Raw genomic sequence first — 15,186 nt, 5'->3', positions numbered from 1 at the left:
CCAGGTGATGTTGACCAATAAGATATTTGACCAAATGGAAATTAGGCGGAATGGTAAATAGGCCAAAGACAATTAGACCAAAAGGTTATTAAACTGGTTGTAGCCGAAATGGAATTAGACCATGTATAGGCATGATAGGATGAGACTAAACGGCAATTAGTTAAATCTGGTTTAGACCAACTGCCAATTAATCTTTGGGTAGGCTAATATAGAGAACAAGAGCAAAGCCCGTTGAAAATTCGGTTTTAATCCACTTGGTCTAACAACAGTTGGACTACTGTAATTCTCCGTTTGTCTAATAACACATGGGCTTTAACCCATTTGGTCCACTAATAACTTGGTCTAATTTGCAATTGGTGTAATATATTCTCGATCTAATTATCATTTGGTGTAATGACCAATTCGTCTAATAGCCAAATGGTCTAATTGCAATTGCAACTCTGCATTACCTGTTTTTTTTATTACGTGTTAAGGGGCGACAATTTGTGGTGTCAAATTTTGCACAAATTGTCACGGGGCAACAATTTGTGATGCAGCAACGGATCTGTTGACTTTTCTATTCCGATAAAAGATCATAATCGAAAAGAATGCAAATGACATGCTACTTTTTAATGTTTCCACAAACGGCGTTCGAGATTACCCCCGTGGCTCGGGAGTGCGGGGGTAATCACCAAAAAACTGCATTTTGTATCATATCTTACAAAAGGATGCTGGATGTTGGATAAAGACGTCGTTACGGTCAATGTATGGTGTGGTTTATCAAATTATGTACTACTCTTGGAATAAGGCTCACCTTGAATTTTGCTATCGCTCATATTAAAAAAGTATTCAGGATACCTTCACTTTCTCCTAATAATTCTGAAGCACCGCTAGCTATACTTAAATTTTCATGAGCCCGTTTTCAAAGCAAAAAGTAAGCAAATAATATAAATGGATTTTGGGGTAGGCTCTACAGTATTTTGGTTAATTATGGTGGCGCCCTTTTCGAATGGCCGCACTGATTTTTCGTTCTCTTAAATTTCCAGTTAAATTCTTTTTGTGATAATTCGTATTTTGCAATCATGCGATTTCATTGGATATTTTCACTTAAAACTGTGAACATATTGCTTGTTATATAACACCTAGATTGTTCATTGTGATTTCATTGGTTGTTTCATATCGTTCATTCAGCCCATTTTGCAATGACGTCGTCAACCGTGCAATTTTGGATCCATTCATCGTGCAATTTTAGATCCATACGATTTTATCCATTGCACTCGCTCACCGAGATTGCAGCTGCATGCACACCAGCAATGTGCATGTTGTAATGACGTTACAATCAACAGACCGAACTCGCGCTGCATGAGCGTGTTTTGCATCGGAATTCATAAATTTCATATGGAAAAAAAAATCAATTTTTTAGGTGTCATATAAACCAAATAATGATTTTTTTCATTCGTGCAATGGACAGAATACTTAATTCGGTAAAAGATGAAATAATGATCCATTCAACTCGGTTACGCCTCGTTGAATGGATCATTTCATCTTTCACCTCATGAAGTATTCTGTCCATTGCACTCATAAACATTCATTATTTGTATACTATTTTTGCGTGCCCATGTATTACACTTCATGTGACGATCCAGCAATCTACGTCGTCACGCAACATGGTTGTTCGCCGCGCTTACTCGCGTGAGGAACTCTTGTATATTGGACGGAACATTGACAATGAGACTCGGTCTAAGCTCCTTAGTTCGGATGAAGGGAGTCTTTGCAATGAGTTATGCCATGGTCACATTTGTTCTACGGCGGCCGTACGGCGAGTCGAAAACAGCCGTTTTAACATTTTTTGTCCAACTACATATAGGTGGTTTGAATCAAAATTGATAAAACGGCTGTTTTCGACTCGCCGTACGGCCGCCGTAGAACAAATGTGACCATGGTATTAGGAATCGCTCGGAGAACTAAGCGTGGCTATCGAGGAGGGGTAATGAGGCGTAGATTTAACATCCCTGTTCTCATTCAGACTCGATTCACTGAAGTTCCTTCTTTTAGTGGTATATCGACTCGGGTTACTTCTGGACTCATACAACTCACTGAAACCCGACCTTCCATACGAAATGTTCTTCTAGGAGTAAGTTCGAATAGGCAATTGGAATGCCAGATCTATAAATAACAAGACCACTAGTATTTGTTATCTTATAATTGATAATGACTTTGATGTGTTCATCGTCACCGAATCGTGGCTTAAGGGCGATCATTGGGACAATCATACTTTTGCCGACATTAGGGCGACTCTCCATATAACGATATAGTGCACAAACCTCGTACGACCAGTTCTGGTGGAGGCATCTGCATTATCCAGCTTTCCATGATCAAAGTGAGTCTTCAAGACTTCAGCAACTTTCAGTCATTCGAGTTGATGGAGTTTTCCATTCGGTCTCATGGTGCGTCGATGTTTCATATCTTAGCCATCTACATACCACCTCCATCATCAAAGAACAAACTAAGTTTTCTTTGTTCTTGAAGGAATTTTCGTCACTTATGGAATCCGTAGCAATAGTTGACAGCATTCCACTGTTGGTTGATGACTTCAACATGCATGTAGATGACCGCAACGATAAAGATGCTACCACTTTCCTCAATACCTTGGATGAGGCTGGTTTCCAACAGCATGTTATGTCTTCCTCACATAAATCGGGGCATACGCTAGATCTGCTGATAACCAGAAGGGTCGACAAAGTGGTCCCTGCGATTGATTCAGGGTCTTCCTTCTGATCATGACTGTATATGGTGCACTATTAACTTAGAACGCCCGCCCGCCACAAGAAGCTTGTCACTTGCAGGAAGTTTCGTGATATCAATATGGACTTATTCAAGTCAGACATCCTGGCATCTTCTCTTACATCTTCGCTCTCATCTTGTTCTTTTGAAGCAATTCTACAGTACAATTGTGTGCTGCAGGAACTGTTGGATAAGCACGCACCAATTTAATCATCTTTTGTGTCCTTAAGACCACGGGCTCCTTGGTACTCGAGTCCATTCGACAGGCTAAGCGAGTTAAATGCCGTGCAGAGAGAAAGATGATGAATTCAGGCCTAGAGGTCCACGGGCAGATTTACCAACAACTCTGCAAGACCTACAATGACGCACTTACAGAGTCAAAGTTACAGTTTCTGTCAGCTGAAGTTGTGGAGTGTGACACAAAACAACTTTTCAAATTCGTCCAAAAGCTGTCTTGCCCCGATCGAGCTTATGTGCTTCCCGATCGAGATTCAGATGAGTCACTAGCAAATGACTTTGGTGAGTTCTTCGAGAGGAAAATTAATAAAATTATTGAAGGATTTGACCCAACTCCATGTCAATGAGGGGAAATTCCTGGATGTGATAGTGAGTTTTCCTCGGTTTGTACCAGTATCTGAAAAACCAGGTTAGAAAAGTGATCGGTGCCATTACTTCCAAATATTGCCAGCTGGTTCTTCTTCCAACATGGTTGGTCAAGGGATGTATGGGTGAACTGGTGCCAGTTATCACTTCCATTGTAACAGTTCGCTGTCTTCTGGGAGTGTTCCTGACAGCTTCAGGTCGCTCAAGTAGTTCCCCTGCTGAAGAAACGTGGTTTAGATCCTAATGATCTTCGGAACTATAGACCTGTGTCCAACCAAATGTTCCTTGCAAAAGTTCTTGAAAGAGTTGCGAGCTTCCAGTTGAAAGCGTATCTAGAAAATAACTGCTTGTTTCCCATAATGCAGTCGGCCTATCGTTCGTTCAACCCAACGGAAACAGCGCTCGCGAAAGTAATGAACGATCTCTTACTGGCTGTCGACAAGGGTTATGAGGCGATACTGGTTCTACTAGATTACAGTGCTGCCTATGATACTATTGACCATGGAAATTTGATCTCCATCCTAGAGTGTGAATATGGTATCAAGAGTGTTGCTCAACAGTGGCTGGTTTCCTACAAGTCGGAGACAGAGGTTCAAAGTTTACAACGCTATCTCAAGGACTTTTCCTCTCTCCCAGTGAATCCCTCAGGGCTCTGTCATTGGTCCTTTGGCGTTTGCACTGTACACCGGTCCTCTATCGCAGGTCATTAGCACACATGAAGGAATCAAGCACATCATGTAGGCAGATGACACTTAGTTGTATCCTGTCATCAGACCTGACGAACATGATGTTGGCCTCCACACATTGCAGCACTGTATACCAGCAGGACTGGTCACTACGAAACAATCTTCAATTTAATGACTCTAAAACTGAGGTTCTACATGTCTTCTCCGGGTTCAGACGTGCTCGGGATCTCCCCGTACTATAGATTGGAGATGAAACGTCGGTCGGATGTAATAAGGTCTCTCGTGATCTTGGTGTGATGCTTGATAAGAATCTCACCATGGCTCACCGTTGTAAGTCTTTTTGGAATGTCCAGGATAGGGAAAATAAGATATTATTTGACCCCAAATGCAACTGAAGGATTAATTCAAGCATTCGTGACCTCAAACATGTCAAATTTGGACTACTGCAATAGCTTATTTTGCGGTTTACCAGACTATCTTATCCAACCTCTCCAACGTATCCAGGGGCGGTATTCTGAACATTGTCTTTTCTCCATATTTTATCTTATCTCAGAGATATGACAAAATCGGTATTCTGGTGGATGTCATAACTTTTGTCACAAAAATTGTCATAAATTTTGTCTCTTCTCTTTAGCGCGCAGCAAAAATACGCGGCTTTAAATGCGCGTAATCCTTTTATACAAGCAAAAGATATGACAAAAGTTATGACAGGGGGGTAGCAGTCATAAATTTTGTCATATCTTTTAGTACCAAATATCCCGATACCCTGCCGACTGAATGTCAAGCGAACAATTACATTATTTAGATTAGATTGTGGTATTAGTTTCACTCTTCTTCCATGACAATTTTCAAAATTATTTTTTCATGCTACAATTAGTTAGGCCCTACATATTTATTCCTCCTTTTTTCTCTGTTTTCCTTACTTTTCTACTTCTCTAAAATTCTTCACAGCTCCCTGTCTCTCTTTGTAATTAAGCGCATCAATATACGCGTAGTTGCGCGATGCCAGCAACTGTTTTGGGGATACGCCCTACCTGCCACGGGGCTTTCCTATTGGCTAGAAGGGCTCCAACTGGGAACTAACGATGATTTTGATTGGTTCGCTTCCGAAAAGATGGGTGGATCAACGAACGTAGAGGGCAGCAACACACAAGCGTGTTGCTCTAAGGAAGGTCAACTCCGCTCGAATTTTGTGACCACTCTAAAAAATAAGGGGGACTTTTCGGAATTTTGTCGAGTTGATTTTTTTTCATTTGTTAATTCTAAATATTTTTAATGAACAATTATTAGGTCGGTTATTCTAAGTAGAAATATTAAAAATATTACTTTTATTTTTAAAGAAATTATTTAGCTTAAATAATCATGATTTTGACATTTTTTCTCATTTTTGAATATTAAGTCTATGACGAGGATACCTCTTATCTCTTATTTTCCTCTGCTGAATTTCGCTGCACCACTAATAAATGCATAGACAACCACCGTAATAATCGAGGTCATTTTTCTGGCCTGGGTGCGCCGAGTCTGGGCCGGTCGCGTAGCTACTAGTAACGTTGATGATGCGCGCTGGGGCTTCAGTCGACTCGTCATAGATCTTCTAGCAACATACACAATGACGTCTAATTTGCCTGGTCTGATTTGAAGTGCAATTGCTTCAGGGCTGATGTTTATCAACGATGACTGTTCAAGGTCAGATTTCAAATTTTAAATTGCATTTGACTTTTAAGTTTATAAATCTTAATACAAGTCGCCGAATCCCCGAAATCCGGGTCTAAATTTCAACTTCGAGTCCGACGGCGAAAAAAACCCATGCATCGGATGCATTGCATTGGCTGCGCGCCAGCTGAGCTGCACAGCCAGGCGCTGCGTCGCGTCGAAGGTCGATAATCATTGAGCAACCAAACTTCCAAAGCCAAATTAAAGCTTGAATAAACGGCCACCTATTCACATTTTCCCTGGTTTTCTTCAATAATTTCTAAGAAAAATCAGCCAATTCTGGGAAATTGATTGCAATGTTACATCGTTTGCAGAGTGCCATCATCGTTTTGCGTTAGACTTAACCTTACTTAGATCTAGGCCTAGACTAGAAGAAATGGGAGCTAGATAGATTTTACACCATCTTAATTTATGATTTTGGGCAGAAAGTAGATTTGATAGACAGCATCCATATCTTAATTTGACCATTGATTCTGTGCAATCAAAGACTTTTACATAATTTGTTTGCCATATTGCAAGAATTGGTAAATTTTCCTGGGCCTGCATGGCCTTGGCTTGGCTGGCAGAACGCGTATTTTTTTGGAGAAATTTCGAAAGTGAAAGAGCAAAGTGACTGAGCTCGTCGTGATTTTATTTTTATGCATTAATTTTCTAACTGAATTTTAAAGATTTCATGCCTAACGGTAAGGCCTAACGGTAACTTGTCAACCATTAAATCTTCTAGTTCTAGATCTAGACTTTACCCTGTAGGCATTTAACGGACTAACAAAATCATAACCTCCTAGCGGCTAGGAGGTTATTTATTTATTTATTCAACAATTTCTGACATTTTACTATAATCTCCATCGGTGAGTGAGCCAGGGCAGTTCAGCAGAGCAAAATACAGAGACTGAAGCTTTTGGTCTATCGATCAACATGATCAAGATCTAGGTTAGATGGAGACTTCACTTATTACTGATTGGAATGTATTTCTAAATTTATAAGTTTGGGGAAAATGGTGAAAAGAAATGATAACATACTACTGATAGATACGTGAATTATTTTTTTAATACCCATTGGCATTGCTGCCTGCTCTAATAAATAAATAAATGAGTCACGGCCTATATGGACTGCAGATAAAAGCTGATCGACGCCTAGCTAGCAGAACAAGTACCAGTGCTAGACTAGGGGGTTGAAATCTAAGCAGACGACGGAGCATAATGTAGCTTAAGCATAGAATGATGATGGGTTCAGCGAAGAGCCCAGAGAAAATAAGGGGGACATATTCAATCCCGAAATGCTTTGCGAGTGGTCACAAAATCGTCTCGGCGCAAATCACCTAATTCAGCCGTCTGGTGAAATCGCTGATAACTAATAAATAAATAAATAAACAACAATCACCGATTTGGTAATGATTTTAGTTTCCTATAACTTGCATTTGTAAAGTTTTAAATATCAAAGTATGTTTTCATATTTATGTATATCCCTCAACATATTTTTTAATGTTATCTTTGATATCGTTGTAGTCATATTCTTTCATATTCGTTTCTTGATCACTACTAATTTGTTGTTGTATTTGATCGGCATTTGATTTCGTTGTCATGAACCAACGAACGTAGAGGGCAGCAACACACGACAGTGTTGCTTTTAGGAAGGTCCACTCCGCTCAGATTTTGTGACCACTTAAGCCCCGCCCCTCACTCAGCGCACTTTTTTTTGTAGATTGTAGAGTTGATTTTTTTTCGTTTGTTCGATTTCATTATTTTTTAATGATACTGACAACTCCACGAAATAATGCTTAATATTATTTGATATGTAATCATTTATTTTTTGAAAAACGTAAGACAAAACGTAATCAAAGTTCTTTTAGTTTGCACGTCAATAGAAATACATAGTACGATGAACTTGTATAACCCCTTTTCTGCTTAATTTCGCTGCCCCTACCAAGCTACGCCAGAGCCAATACCTTGATCTTCTGGCATGGCCGCGCCGAAACTTCCCGGGACACATCGGTGCGCGTACTGCGCGAAAGCAGTGCTGGCTGCACTAGCAGGACTGGCAGGATATCTCGACGCTACTCGACTTAGCCAGACAAGGACCTGAAAGATATGGACTTGATCTGTCATTGATGTGGCATTAACTGCCAGTTGCAACGATAGATGTTCAAGGTTAGAATCCTAATTTTCCCTTACAGTGTGGATTGGAGCATGAAAATATAAAATAATTATATGATATCCACAAATCCGACCAAACTTTTTCGCAACTCATCAGGCAAAGATCGAATACGGACACCAGCCAAGCTCAAGCCCAGGTTAGTCCTAGTCTAAAGTTAGACCAAATTAACAGACCAAAATAACATGGCCCAGTTTCGAGCCGTATATGTTTTGACGCGCCTTGACTTGTGAACCATCAAGAGGCGGAGGTTTATGTCACAGCTGCTTTTTTCATTCTATAATTTCATCAAAATTTATAGCATGCACAAAATTTACCAGCCAATCGTATCGTACCTCCGCACCGACCGGCAGGCCGGGGCGCGCCGGCGCGTTCAGCCATGGCGCTTACACTCAAGCTATGGCACTGCCGCTGGATTGTGTAGGCGCATTAATGTGGTGCAGCGAAATTGAAATGAAGAATGTTCAACCTCACGTATATTTGTTTTCATATTGATATGCGAAAGTCATAAATTTGTTTTCACCACCACGTAATATTTTAGGAAAATAAAGGAATACATTTTAAATATTTTTAAGCGTGATACTTGCTGTAAAATTCTTTCAAGTAAAAATGTTGAAAATGAGGAAATGAAAAAAAATCAACTCTACAATCTACTAAAAAAGTGCGCTGAGTGAGGGGCGGAGCTTAATAACGGTCACAAATTAAGCTTGACTAAATCGGGGTGAAATTAGCAGATTGGTTTATTTGATGGCCGTTTTACTGGAGAATTAAAGCAACACAAGAAAGAAATGTAATATTTTTTTAATTTAAAATGTAGTAAATTTTTTGTCAATCATTTACATATTTTTGTATTTCTATTACTGGAATTTAGCCTTGTCACAATCTGTTAGTTTACCTCTATTTTGCTATTAATCTTTGAATGTATTGCGTCGTTTCATGGTTTCGTTGGCATGCCTACCAAATTGTGCGCGGACTTCAATTGCATGCGCGTATCGAGTGGACCTTCCTAAAAGCAACACGCTTGTGTGTTGCTGCCCTCTACGTTCGTTGTCATGAACAATAAAATATGCGCGCAGCTCAGTTGCATGCGCGTATCGAGTTGACCTTCCTTAGAGCAACACGCTTGTGTGTTGCTGCCCTCTACGTTCGTTGGGTGGGATCTTTAAGAGATATGACAGGGAAAAGACAATGTTCAGAATACCGATTTGTGACAATCATAGCGGTGTCACATCTCGGAGAGAAATGACAAAATTTATGACAAAAGTTATGACAGAGTTCCAGAATACCACCCCTGGATTTTGTCGATTTTCATTTCTAGATGTGACACCGCTATGATTTCCACAAATGGGAAGATTGCCTTTATTGTCTCACCTGCATAGCAGAGTGAGACTATGGGCGCCGCTTTTCCGACGGCGGCGGCGTTAACATCAAATCTTAACCGAAGGTTAAGTTTTTGAAATGACAACATAATTTAGAAAGCATTTAGACCTAGTTCATGAAACTTGGACATAGAGTTAATCAAGTATAAATGATAATTTTGCCCGAGTTTCAGGTCACATGATCAAGGGCAAAGGCAGGGTTGGCGGATTTAAATCACGTTGATTTAAATCGTGATTTAAATCGCGATTTAAATCACCATGATTTTTTTTAAAAATCATTGATTTAAATCACTTCCATTGAAAAATGTACAAATCATGGACAAAGTATTTGTTCAATGCAGTTTTAATTCTTCAAGTCAACTGAAAAACTTTGAATTAACTTTATATCAACAAAAGATCAACAAAGTCTTCATATCTACTTAAAACAAATTAAAATCAAATCAATAAAATCAGGTAATTCCTTAAAAACTACAGATGTATGCAGGCCTGGATGTATGTTGTCAATAGGTACTCATTTTTTGTAAATTATGTTGAGTTTTTCTTCTGAAATTTTACATTCTTTGTCAGTTATTATTAGTCAATTTCTTTCTTAACATAAAGTTTTCACATAATCCAAAGACTTTTCAGAGAGCAGTTTGTAAAAAAAAATATATAATATATAAAGTCAATGAGAAAAGGTTTGTTGGCAGTTTTCCAGTTTTGATCCTTGCTTACACATAACTACTTCTGTCATGTAAAAAAAATGATACCTGCATGTAATCAACATATTTAACATGCCTCTTATTTCGTATTGTTACATTTATCATACATTTGATGTTTTAAATAACATAATTATAAAAATCACATTAACATAATGTAGTACAGTCATAATTTGACTGTTGAGAAAAGCTTTCTCTTATAAACCTTTTAAGTCACTGCAGCCCATTTTATGTTCAGTGCTACAAATAATGGAAGTTTTGTATCTGCATTTAATAATGGAAAGAGCTCTATAACAACAATTTGCAAAACTCAGAATAAACATTTAACACTGCATTTAAATGTTAAGATACAGGTAATTCAGTTACAATCATTGGCAGTTGTAAGCTGTGTCTCATTTAAAATAAAATACTTCTTTTTGTAATACATATATGTTGTAATTTAAGCAGTTTTGCAGTTTTTATCCTTTAAGTTAAAAGTAAGTAGATTTTTTTTCATACTTCATGGATCAAACAGATTTTTTTGGAGAGAATATGGGAATAAAAATTGTACATTAATGTAAAAATCACAGTAACATAATGTAGTATAGTCACCCTTTGACTAAGCTGTCTCTTATATTGTTCTCCAAAACTGAGAGTCTTGCATCTATATCTGTAGCAAGAGAAGAGTGTTTTATCAAACTAAAAAGATCCAAACATATACAGTTGTAGTCTCTCTTTGACTATTGTAAAGCTGTGACTAATTGAAAAAAAAATCATTGATTTGAATTATTTCTCTTACAATATACATGAATACTAGTAATTGGCAAAGGGTTTGTTGGCAGTTTTGATAAGAATAAGAAAATGAGTTCTAAAGCTTCAGCAATGCAATATCATAAAGAGCATTATGTTAAACACAAAAGAAGGCAGTTTTCTTTTAAACATGACATTAATTCTTTGGCTTGAAAACGTTTTAGGAGAGTTAGAGTTTCTGAGTCTCTGATAGTCTTCCCCAAGCAAACTGACAGTATTCTCATTTCATGTTCAGAGCTTTGAATAAGAACACCAGTTTTGCAGCATTAGCTGTTCCCAGACGGTTTCTCAGCTTGGACTGAACCAGACCATATGAGCTAAATACCCTTTCTACACCAGAGGATGCAGACACAGCAGAGAACAACATCTTCACAACTGTAAGACTGGCTTCCTGGATACCATCATGTGAGTGCCACCACTCCACAGGGCTGACTGCTTGTGTTATCTCGTCTGTATACTTGCATGCCTGAAAGGGGCGGGATTTGGCTTGGAATTTGACAATCAAAGGCATGATGAATGGCCACTTTCGACTAGCATATTCTAGTGCTGTATCTTTCTCATCTTCTGTCATGGACTTGCCTCTCATGGTTGGATGAAGTAGGTTGGCCACTAGATGAGCAGGTGTTATGGCCTGGTTGTACCTGGTTTTGAAGTGCTTGGCAACTTCCCTGTTGATCTCTAGTAGCTTTCCCTCAAGTTCTTTCCAGATCTCGACAGCATCAGCTATCATTGTAGTATCTCTCTGCATTTTGTCCAGTGCAACTGCTATTGGAGACAGCCTTGACAGGAGGTCTTCAGCTGATCTCTTCAGGCCTATGTTTGCTACCTTATTTCTGACCACACTGTCTATCCTGTTCCTGTTTTCATCACATATCTTCAGGAGTGTAGCCCAGTTCTTGATGTAGGACTCCAAACAGCCATGGTGTTCCACCTAACATCTTGCGGCATTACCAGGCAGTTGCCTCCTTCCTGTCGATATTTTGCTGAAGCAAAATGGTTGTTGCGAAAGTACTTGACCACATGCACCACTTGCTCCTTTACATTTGGAACTTCCAAGTCATGTGCAAGCAGATTCAGGATGTGAGCAGAACAACCATATGTCACCAGATTTGTTGCATCTTTCTCTTCCAGCATTCTCCTCATTGCAGCCACATTTGCTGCATTGTCAGTGACGATACTACCAATTTGGCAGCCAAAGTTTTGTTGAGCCTTTTCCATGGAAGCTTTGGCAACTTTAACCAGATACTCTGCAGTGTGGGGCTCTCCAGACGTATCAACAGTATCCACCAAGTAAACTAAGCCGCTGTCAGTTGTAGCAGTAGCACAGATGATAGGTTCATTGTGAACATTTGACCACCCATCTAGTCCAAGACACACAGTCTTTCCTCTCAATACATCCTCACACTTCTTGACCTCATCTTCATATATCTTAGGTAAGAACTTATCTGCAATATCCTTTCTTGTGGGAGCCTTATAACCTGGTCTTAAGATTTCGACCATCTTCACAAATTCTGGATGATCAACAATGCGAAATGCAGAGTTAGTGGCATAAACCATTCTTGCAATTTGTTCATCCAGCACTGCCTTTTGTGGAGCAGAAGTTTTGAGAACAAATTTATCAATCTTGGCTGTTTTGAGAGGTTGATTCCGTGGTGCAGATGCATGTCGCTTGCCAGTGCAAGGTGTAGATGAAGATGTTTTTGGTACAGTAGATGGAGGAGTTGGTGCAGAAGATGTACTTGGTGCTGAAGACGTACTTGGTCCAGCACCTGTCTGTTTCGAGTTAGATGCTTGCTCTGCAATAAGAAATGAGAATCAAAAGTCAGCTTAATAGGGCCTAAATTAAAAAGATAATTCATAGCGTTTGCAAAGAAATGTTCAGAAAGCTTTGGTTACATTTGGTATGTTATCTAGTGACATGTTTGACCTAGATGTGTGCTCTCTGTAGGTCAGAGATTAAAGATCATAGCTTATTAAATATGAAAAAAAAATGACTAATCACTTTAAGTGGGGGCTTCTATGGTTTTTTGAGCACAACACATTTCTGGTCTAGATCTATGTTTACAAGTTTATACTTCAGATTTCCAACATATTCACTTTTGTTTATTCACCCACCCATCTGCATCTAAATGCATCCATATGATTATTGATTTAATTTTGTACATCCTCGCTAAAAGATTATTTACTTTAACTGTGTTTAATCACACATTTAATGAAAGTTTTATTATAAATACTTTTATTCTTTTTTTGTTTTGTTTCCAGTTATAATTTGACTGTACATGTATTGATAACCAAAGTAGTAATATGAACATACCATCTCTGCTCTGCATTAGCTCTGGTGTCTCAGCATCACTTCCATGTTCACACTTGTCGAAATGGGTTTTCAATCGTTTGACAAGCCCTTGCATTTCATGGCCACATTTTTTGCACTTTGCCCGGCACCCTGTGTTTGCTGTTGACTGCAATTTCTGGAAATGAATCCATATTGGATCTTTTTTTCTGCCCGACATGGTGCCTTCTTTGCCACCAAGCTTTTGTGTGCACATGTGAGACAATTTCCACTGAGGAGTGCCTGGGGATTTTTCCTCTTGGATTTTTTAAATATTTGAATGAAAAATCCCAGAGGGGAATTTTCTCTACTCACTGGGAATTCCCTATGGAATATTCCTTCATAGGCCTATGTATGATAGAATTAAGTTCAGATACATGATTCCTCAAATTTATTTTTAATTGTCCATTTTAACTGGATTTTAATTACAAAATATGTGGTTAAGAACAATAATAGGGGTGAAATGTATAACATCAATATTGATGTCATTGTAAGAGTAAGGGGGGGGGGGAATAATTACCCTTTTTTCGAAGGAACTTTTAAAAAATCAAAAAAATAAAAAAAATCTGATTTAAATCAAAAAAATCTGATTTAAATAAAAAAAATCCGATTTTTTTTATTTTTTTTAAAAAAATAAAAAAAATCGCCAACCCTGGGCAAAGGTCATTTAGCGTCAATGAACTTAGACCATGTTGGGAATCAACATAAAAATCTTAACCTAAGATTAAGTTTTTGGAATTTCGTCATAACTTCAAATGTATATGGACCTAGTTAATGAAACTTGGCCATCAGGGTAAACAAGTATTACTGTACATCCTGCCTGAGATTCAAGTCACATGATCAATGTCAAAGGTCATTTAGGGTCAATGAACTGTGACAAAGTTGGGTGTATTTGCTGAATTACCATCATATCTTTGAAAGTTTATCGATCTGATTCATATAACTTGGACATAAGAGTACTCAAGTATCACTGAACATCCTGTGCGATATTCAGGTCACATGACCAAGGTAAAATGTCATGTAAGGTCAATGATATTTGGTAATGTTGGGGGTATTTGTTGAATTAGCATCATAACTCTGGAAGTGTATTGGTATAGTTCATAAAACTTGGACATAAGAGTAATCAAGTATCACTGAACATCCTGTGCCGACTTTAAGTCACATGAACAAGATCAAAGGTCAATGAACTGTGGCCATGTGTTGGGGGGGGGGGGAATTGTTGAATAACCATCATAACTCTGAAAGTGTTCGGATCTAGTTCATAAAAATTGAACAAATAGTAATCAAATATCACTGAACATCTCATGCGAGTTTCAGGTCACATGACCAAAGTCAAAGGTCATTTAAGGTCATTGAACTATGGCCATTTTGGAGGTAATTATTAGATTGCTGTCATAACTTCCAAAGTTTATAGATATAGTTTATAAAATGTGGATATAGGTGTAATCAAGTATCACTGACAAGTCTTAGGTGGCATGCAAGGTCAACTGTCATTCATTGTCATTGAACAGAGTCATTATATGAATTGTGTTTTTGTGAATAATCATGTTACATAATTTCCAAAGTCAGTACTGCTACTTTATTGAATCGCGTGATGCAGGTGAGACTGCCAGAGGTGCTCCACTTGTTTATGTCATATCTCTATAAGTTTTATGGGAAAATCAAGAATTCACTTCTAAGGCATATGTTACCTGTGCAGAGTGTAAGAATCCCTCTATAGTCATGCTGATTGGCTATTGCCCTCACAATACAGATGCGCTCTCGTGCTCTCTCCGACAAAAACCCATTGGGATCATGACGGTTGCGAAAAATCGTCCATTATCGACCATTTCGCTTCCATAATAGCAATTTGAATTTTGCTCACGTACCACGGATCTAAGGTCACCGTCGTGGCTGCGAAGTTAGCGCATTTGCGTAGTGGTTGCTCAAAATTAATGCCCTCAACCTAATGCTGTTGATACGTCATTGCAAAGAGCTCTGATAATAAAGTGTGTTGGAATAATATATTACCAACGAAACATCACCAATGACTGGGCAAAACAAAACGTGTTGCCATTTATTTATTTCAAACAGGA

This window comes from Lytechinus variegatus, chromosome 11 (assembly GCF_018143015.1).
Source record: "Lytechinus variegatus isolate NC3 chromosome 11, Lvar_3.0, whole genome shotgun sequence".
Classification (NCBI taxonomy): domain Eukaryota; kingdom Metazoa; phylum Echinodermata; class Echinoidea; order Temnopleuroida; family Toxopneustidae; genus Lytechinus; species Lytechinus variegatus.
Note: the sequence above shows the minus strand (reverse complement) of the source record.